Source organism: Phyllobates terribilis, unplaced genomic scaffold (genome assembly GCF_046119375.1).
Source record: "Phyllobates terribilis strain yellow unplaced genomic scaffold, ASM4611937v1 Scaffold_1__5_contigs__length_1240528914, whole genome shotgun sequence".
In the NCBI taxonomy this organism is placed as follows: Eukaryota; Metazoa; Chordata; class Amphibia; order Anura; family Dendrobatidae; genus Phyllobates; species Phyllobates terribilis.
In genome coordinates this window covers 988,247,048-988,255,857 of record NW_027362761.1, presented here as the reverse complement: position 1 = coordinate 988,255,857, position 8,810 = coordinate 988,247,048, and the positions used below count along the sequence as shown (strand labels likewise).

At 39.7% G+C, this 8,810-nt stretch overlaps 1 long non-coding RNA gene across 1 annotated transcript in view; it reads left to right on the top strand.

The window, feature by feature from the left end:
• Nucleotides 1-4,741: 4,741 nt before the first annotated feature.
• Nucleotides 4,742-8,810, top strand: part of LOC141172214 (uncharacterized) — a 799,796-nt gene continuing 795,727 nt past the window's right edge. The window contains exon 1 of the long non-coding RNA XR_012252438.1: nt 4,742-4,837. This is a non-coding gene — a long non-coding RNA (uncharacterized lncRNA). The remainder of the gene's footprint in view (nt 4,838-8,810) is intronic.

Sequence of the window (8,810 nt, the reverse complement as noted above, 5' to 3'; positions counted from 1 at the left end):
TTGGAATCACTGAAACTTGGTGGGACGATACACATGATTGGAATACAAGGCAAAAAGGATACAACTTATCTGCAAGAAACAGACTTGATAAACGAGGAGGAGGTGTCGCATTGTATGTTAGAAAAGCATATATCTGCACAGAGATTGAAGCTTCAGAGACTGGGAGTTCTGTGGAAACTGTTTGGGTAAGAATACAAGGAGAGAACAACGGAAAGGACACCATTGTAGGCATTTACTACAGGCCATCTGGGCAAGCTGAAGATATGGATGAACTCTTTATGTATCAAATGACCAAGTTCTCCAAAAAATATGACGTAGTGGTCATGGGAGATTTCAACTATCCAGACATTTGTTGGGAATCTCTCTCAAGTAAAGCTAACAGGTCAAGCAAATTCTTATCCTCTCTTGCTGACAACTTTATCTTCCAAAATGTAGGGGAGAAAACAAGGGGATCTGCTACTTTGGATCTAATCCTTATAAACAGGGAGGAAATGGTTGAGGAGGTAAAAATGGCTGGAACCCTATGAGGCAGTGATCATATATTATAGAATTTTGGATAACTGCAGGAGGAAGACATGTGAAGACTCAAACTTCAAGGTTAGATTTCAGAATGGCAGATTTTAAGCGACTCAGAAAGAGAATAGGAGGGATCCAATGGCTGGATGTCCTTAAGGACAAAAATGTCCAGGAAGGATGGGAAATTTTTAAAAATGAGATTCTCAAAGCACAATCGTTAACAATCCCAAAAAGTAGGAAGAATGGGAAGCATTTAAGGAAACCAGGATGGATGAACACAGAACTTAAACACATGCTAAAAAGAAAGAAAAAAATGTTTATCAAATGTAAAGAGGGAGGCATATGTAAAGAAGATTAGAATGCAGTCTGTAGATCCTGTAGGGCACGTATCAGGTTAGCTAAAGCTGACAAAAAAATTAAGGCTTGCAAGAGATGTCAAAAGCAATAAAAAAGGATTTTGGGGGTATGTCAAAAGTAAAAGAAAAGTCAAAGATGCTATAGGATTTTTACAGGATGAAAATGGTGAAATGGTAAGAAAGGATGTTGAGAAGGCCGAACTTTTTAATTCCTATTTTGCATCTGTTTTCTCTCAGAAAGAAAATGTAACATCAACTGATCTTCACTGTTCTATTAAAGGAATAGAAGAATCCAAGTTATCTGTAAACAGAGAGATTGTGAGGGAATATTTAGCTAACATAAATGAGTTCAAGTCTCCAGGTCCAGATGAATTACACTCCAGAGTACTGAAGGAGATCGTAGAAGAAATTTTAGAACCACTCTCCATAATCTTTGAAAATTCTTGGAGAACAGGAGAAGTCCCAGAAGACTGTAGAAGAGCAAATGTTGTCCCTATCTTCAAAAATGGGAAGTAGGTGGAACCAGGGAACTATAGGCCTGTGAGCCTTACTTCTATACCAGGAAAGATGTTTGAACAAATTATTAAACAACATGTATGTAAGTACCTGGATAAGAATGAAGTGATTAACTAGAGTCAACATGGGTTTGTAACTAACAAGTCATGTCAGACTAATTTAATTTCCTTCTATGACAGAATCACTGACTGGGTGGATCAGGGAAATGCTGTAGATCTCACACCATCCTTATTGAAAAAATTACCAAGCATGGAATGGACAAGGCAACTGTTAGGTGGATTCATAACTGGCTTAGTGATCGGACTCAAAGAGTGGTCGTAAATGGCTTCACATCCAGTTGGATGAATGTCTCAAGTAGGGTACCACAGGGCTCTGTCCTGGGACCTGTATTGTTCAACATCTTTATCAATGATTTAGATGAAGGAATTGAGAGTAAACTGATTAAATTTGCTGATGACACAAAGCAAGGAGGGATAGCTAATACTAGAGAAGAGAGAGAGAGGATTCAAAAAGACCTAAATAAACTGGAGCAGTGGGCAGTATTTAACAGAATGGTTTTTAACATGGAAAAATGCAATGTACTACATCTGGGCAATAAAAATGAAAAAAGCATATACAAAATGGGAGGAATAGAGCTAAGCAACAGTACATGTGAAAAAGACTTAGGTATACTAATAGATCATAGACTGAACATGAGTCAACAGTGCAGCAGCAAAAAAGGCAAATACAATTTTGGGATGTATTAACAGAAGCATACAGTCTAGATCACGTGAAGTCATTATCGGACTTTACTCCTCTTTGGTCAGACCTCATCTGGAATACTGCGTCCAGTTTTGGGCACCACATTTTAAAAAAGACATCGACAAACTGGAGCAAGTTCAGAGAAGAGCGACCAGAATGGTGACCGGTCTGCAAACCATGTCCTATGAGGAACAGTTACAGGATTTGGGAATGTTTAGCTTGCAAAAAAGAAGACTGAGAGGAGATTTAATAGCTGTCTACAAATATCTCAAGGGCTGTCACATTGTAGAAGTATCATCTTTATTCTCATTTGCACAAGGAAAGACTAGAAGCAATGGGATGAAACTGAATGGGAGGAGACACAGATTAGATATTAGAAAAAACTTTTTGACAGTTAGTGTGATCAATGAGTGGAACAGGCTGCCACGAGAGGTGGTGAGTTCCCCTTCAATGGACATCTTCAAACAGAGGCTGGACAGATATCTGTCTGAGATGATTTAGTGAATCCTCCTTTGAGCAGGGGGTTGGACCAGATGACCCAGGAGGTCCCCTCCAACTCTACCATTCTATGATTCTATGATGCCACTTTTCCTGGTGTCCGCCCCAAATTTGAGCTGTTTTGGCAGCTTTTGGGCCCCTTGTAAGGTGTTGTCTATGCATTAGGTTTTGCCTCTCATTGAAACCAATGAGATTCGTATATGTTCGGCGAACATTGAGAAGTTCTTCGATCTGAACTGTATCAAACATTGGAAGGTTTGACTGTATATTGCAAAAAAAAAGAATTCAAAGATTAGTGCTTTAAAAATAACTTAACTCAAAGTTAGAATAGAATATTTATTTTATGCAACTTGTTCAAATTCTTCAATAATGAAATGTTAAAAAACATGAGTGAAAGCTTGTAGCTTAGATAAAAGAACAGTACAAAAGAATCAAGGCTATATAAGCTGTAATATCAATGATTTAGCATTAGACTGCACTAATGTTCCTGAAATACGCAATACTGTTTTCCCAAATGTAAAATAATCCCATTAAAGGACATTAATGTACTTTCCAAATAAGACAATATTAAGTAGAAATGTTTCCATGGCATAACTTAAATGAATAATATCTTATGCTTCTGTCTTTTCCTGACATAAACTTTAAATAACATTGCTACAATGGGAAAAAGGAAGGTAAAGGCTATGTTCACACATTGCATTTTTTATGCATATTTTCATCTGCATTTTACAGTACCAGCAAAGTCTATGAGATTTCAGAAATCACATGCACAAACCTTGTTTTTTTTTCCTGACTGTTTTTTCATAGTGCTGCGTTTTTGCAACATGCAGCATGTCACTTCTTTCAGCTCTTTTTCAGCGTTTTTCTCCCATTGAAAGCAATGGGTAGTGCAAAAAATGCTGTAAAAATGCTACAAAAAATGCAGGTATCAGGTTTTGTTGCGTTTTTAGTGAAAAAAAGCATCTACAGCAGTAGGTGAAACATATTTATTCTTGTGATTTTCCCAAGTTTACCATCTTGTCTTGGTCATCTGAGATGGCAGTTAGGATTAGTACAGTTTACTTAAATTACTGATGCGCACAAAGTAAACATTGGTTGACCAAGGCATGAGATTGAAAAATACCTGAAGCCTACCAAAATGTGAAAGTAAACAGTGCCCTGCAAACTCAATGCTCTGCCAAAGTCTTTGGTGAACTATTCCTGAACAATTCACTTAAACCCACTGTTACGTTTGTAATTCTGGTTAATATGGTTTCACATATGTCTTGCATTAATGACCTGTGTTCATGCTTCTGTGGTGGAAGCAAAGCTGAACTTTGGTATCCTGAAAAACACAACAAAAATGAAGCAAAAAGTGCAACAAAACCTGAGTTTTTCGACGCTGCTTCTTTTCTGCCAAGAGAGCAGGTTTTCCTGCAGAAAAGAAATGCAGCAAAAACTCAATGTGCGAACAGAGCAAAAATCTTGAATTCATTTAGCAAAGAATGTTCACAGTATATGCAAGTACTAGATCTGCCCTGCTTAGATCTATTGCAATATGTTTTTTTTTCTTTCAATAGGCTTTTTAGGCATATTTGTATCTTCTATATGAAAAATTATTTGAATTTTAAACTGTAAATATGGATTTTAACTCTTTCATGACTGGGATTATTTAGAGTTTTTTTAGATTCCTTTTGCTTCCCCATTTTGTTTTTCATTCCTTTACACAGACTATTTTTTTTTTACTTTAACATATTAGTTTTAATAACATTTTGCTATTTAAAACGTACCTAGAAGAAATTCTCATGTTTGTTTATCTCTTTCTAACAATATTTAACAATATTGTATTATTCATTTACTTTTCAAGCTAATTTAATAACTGGGGTAAACCTACAGTTTTGTGAAACTCTAATTACAGATCAGCTGTGTCCTTTTGTGTTTTTGCTCCTGGTTTGACATATCATGCAATGTATCTCAATGACACAATACTCATGAGATATCTGTGTCATAATGTGTTATACGATCTGGGAGAAAAGTACTGGGATACCTACATATCATACTTACAAAAGCTTTCATGACATCAGAGTCAAATCCATAGGCATTAACGTTGACTTTCCCCCTCTTCTCCTTTTTTCAGCTATAACAGCTTCTACTTTTCTGGGAAATACTTGTAAAAGACTTTGGAGTGTGTCTGCGAATTTTGCCCATTCATCCAGAAGAGCAATTGTGAGGTAAGACACTGTTGGATGAGAAGGCCTGACTTACAATATCTATTCTGGTTTATCAAAAATGTGATCTATTGGGTTGAGGCAAGGCCTCCGTATGAACTAGTAAAATTCTTCCACACCAAACTCACCAACCATGCCTTTATGGGTTTTGCTTTGTGTACCAGGGCACAATCATACTGGAAGTACAAAGGTCCTTCCCTAACATTTCCCACAAAGTTGGAAGTATTCAATTACCCATAATGTTTAGCATGCTTCAGAAATTAAGCCTCTTTTCACTGGAACTTAGAAACCAAGGCATTGCCTCAAAGGCAGATCATTATCACTCCTCCACCAGACTTTACAGTTGGTACAGTGCAGTCAAGCAGGTAATGTCCTTCAAACTTTCAGAAAGAAAAGCATGATTTGTCACTCCACAGAACACGTTTCCACTGCTCCACAGTCTTTTGGTCGTCCACTTTAGATCTCTCCATCCAATGACTGGCACTGTGGTTGATGATGTAAGGTCTGCTTTCACCTGCTCAGCCATGCAAACCCATCAGAAGAAGCTTCAGGTGAGAAGTTTTTAGGCATATATCCCCTTAATCCCCTTAATAACATCTGACGTACTAATACGCGTCTGTGCCCTGGGACTTAAGAGCCAGACCCATATAAGGACGTCATCACGATCGCGCGCGCACACAGGCTGTGCGGGAGCGATCGCCGCCGGCTGTCAGCTGATTGTCACAGCTGACACCCGGTACTATGTGCAGGGAGCAGTCCTGCACCGCTCCCAGCACATTAACCACTGCGATGCTGCGATCGAAGTCGATCGCAGCCGATCGCAGCATTGCTGTGGCAAGGGGAGGTGATCGCAGATACTCACCTCCACTTCCGGCTTCCAGCGCTGTCTGCAAAGGCTTCCCGGGTGTTGCCATGATGACCCGATGTCGTCATGACAACATCCGGGTCACCAGACAGCAGGAAGATTGTTTGGACATGCGCAGTGCATCTCCAAACAATCTTATCACTGTGCAGCGCTGATAGCCTGTATGACACATGGATGTTGCTACATTCCTGTGCCATGCAGGCGATCAGAGAAAAAAAAGTGAAAGTCCCATAGTGGGACAAAGTAATAAAGTATAAAAACTGTCAGTAAGTGAAAAAAAAAATAAAAAAAAATTGCAAAAATATATAAAAAAAAAAAAAAAAATAATCCACCAAAAATAAAAATATAATGTACCCATCAATAAATATTCTTATAAAAAAAAACAAAAAAAATAATAAAAGAACACATATTTGGTATCGCCGCATCCGGAACAACCTGACCTATAAAACTGTCCCACTAGTTAACCCCTTTAGTGAACACGGTAAAAAAAAAAAAAAAAAGAAGCAAAAAACACTGCTTTATCACCATACCGCCAAATATAAAATGGAATAACACGTGATCAAAAAGACAAATATAAATAAAAATGGTACCGCTGAAAACGTCATTTCGTCCCGCAATAAACAAGCTGACATACTGCTCCATCAGCCGAAAAATAAAAAGTTATAGCTCTCAGAATAAAGCTATGCTAAAAAATATTTTTTTCTATAAAATTGCTTTTATTATGTAAAAGTTCAAAACATAGAAAAACGATATAAATGTGGTACCGCTGTAAACGTACTGACCCGAAGAATAAAGCTGCCTTATCACTTTTACCACACGCGGAACAGAATAAAAAAAAAAAACAATTCCTGAATTGTTGGTTTTTGTTTATTCTGCCTCCCAAAAATCGGAATAGAAAGCGATCAAAAAATGTCACATGCCTGAAAATGGCACCAGTAACAACGTCAACTCATCCCGCAAAAAACGAGCCGTCACATGACTGTCTGCCAAAATCTGGAAAAATTATAGCTCTCAAAATATGGCGATGCAAAAACTAGATTTTACAAAAAATGCGTCTTTTTGTGTGTGACAGCTGTCAGTCATAAAAACCCCATATGATTCTGGTATTGCTGTAATCACACCGACCCGAAGAATAAAGTCGTCTAATCACTTATACCGCACGAGGAACGGCGTCAAAAATAAACTCTTGGGTTAGGATTGGGCTAGGGTTAGGGCTGGGTTTGGGGTTAGGGTTGTGCTAGGGTTAGGGTTGTGCTAGGGTTAGGGTTGTGCTAGGGTTAGGGTTGTGCTATGGTTAAGGTTGTGCTACGGTTAGGGTTGTGCTACGGTTAGGGTTGTGCTATGGTTAGGGCTGGGGTACGGTTAGGGCTGGGGTTGGGGTTAGGGTTGGGGTTAGGGTTGTGATGGGGTTGGGATTTTTTTCAAAAGTAAGAAAAGAGATGACGATATGGCGACTAGTGTTGAGAGCAAGTGCTCGCTACTTGAGTTTGCATCGGGTGCTCTGGTATGCATTGAGTATCGTGGGTATTTGAGTGACATGCTCGAGTCTCTGCCCCATATGCTTCGCGGCCAAAAAAACTTTACGGGGATTGCCTGCCATGCACGAGCGATCCCCGCATGGTTTTTTTTGGGTGTCCAATAACAGTGAAACATGCGGAGCAGGGACTCGAGCATGTCACTCGAGCACACGCTGTATATGGTGCATACCTGAGTACCTGATGCAAGCTCAAGTAGCGAGCACTTGCGCTCAAGACTAATGACAACTTATTCAATATGATGACCTAATGTAAACAAATTCTGTGTCGTACCTCTGGGTTCAAAATGTTCACTATACACCTTAATAAAATCCTTGAGGGGTCTAGTTTCCAAAATGGGGTCACTTGTGGGGGAGCTCCACTGTTTAGGCACATCACGGGCTCTCCAAACGCGACATGGTGTCCGCTAACAAATTGAATGGAAAATCGACTCAAATTGTTAGCGGACGCCATGTTGCGTTTGGAGAGCTACTGCGTGCACAAACATTGGAGCTCCCCCTCAAGTGACCCCATTTTGGAAACTAGACCCCCCAAGGCACCTATCTGGATGCATAGCGAGCACTTGGAACCCCCAGGTGCTTCACAAATTGATTTGTAAAAATGAAAAAGTGAAAAAAAAAACACTTTTTCATATTTATGAATCAATTTGTGAAACACCTCTGGGTTCCAAGTGCTCACTATGCATCTAGATAGGTGCCTTGGGGGGTCTAGTTTACAAAATGGGGTCACTTGTGGGGGAGCTCCATTGCTTGGGCACACAGGGACTCTCCAAATGCAACATGGTATCCGCTAACAAAATTGTCGGCTCAAATTGCTAGCGGACATCATGTTGCATTTGGAGAGCCCCTGTGTGCCCAAACATTGGAGCTCCCCCACAAGTGACCCCATTTTGGAAACTAGAACCCCAAGGCACCTATCTAGATGCATAGTGAGCACTTGGAACCCCCAGGTGTTTCACAAATTGATTCATAAATATGAAAAAGTGGTTTTTTTTTCACTTTTTCATTTTTACAAATCAATTTGTGAAGCACCTGGGGGTTCCAAGTGCTCACTATGCATCTAGATAGGTGCCTTTGGGGGTCTAGTTTCCAAAATGGGGTCACTTGTGGGGGAGCTCCAAAGTTTGGGCACACAGGTGCTCTCCAAACGCAACTTGGTGTCCGCTAACAATTTGAGCCGATTTTCCATTCAATTTGTTAGCGGATACCATGTTGCATTTGGAGAGTCCCTGTGTGCCCAAACATTGGAGCTCTCCCACAAGTGATCCCATTTTGGAAACTAGACCCCCCAATGCACCTATCTAGATGCATAGTGAGCACTTGGAACCCCCAGGTGCTTCACAAATTTATTCATAAAAATGAAAAAGTGTTTTTTTTTTCACTTTTTCATTTTTACAAATCAATTTGTGAAGCACCTGCGGGTTCCAAGTGCTTACTATGCATCTAGATAGGTGCCTTGGGGGGTCTAGTTTTCAAAATGGGGTCACTTGTGGGGGAGCTCCAATGTTTGGGCACACAGGGGCTCTCCAAACACAACATGGCGTCCGCTAATTATTCAAGCAAATTTTACAAACAAA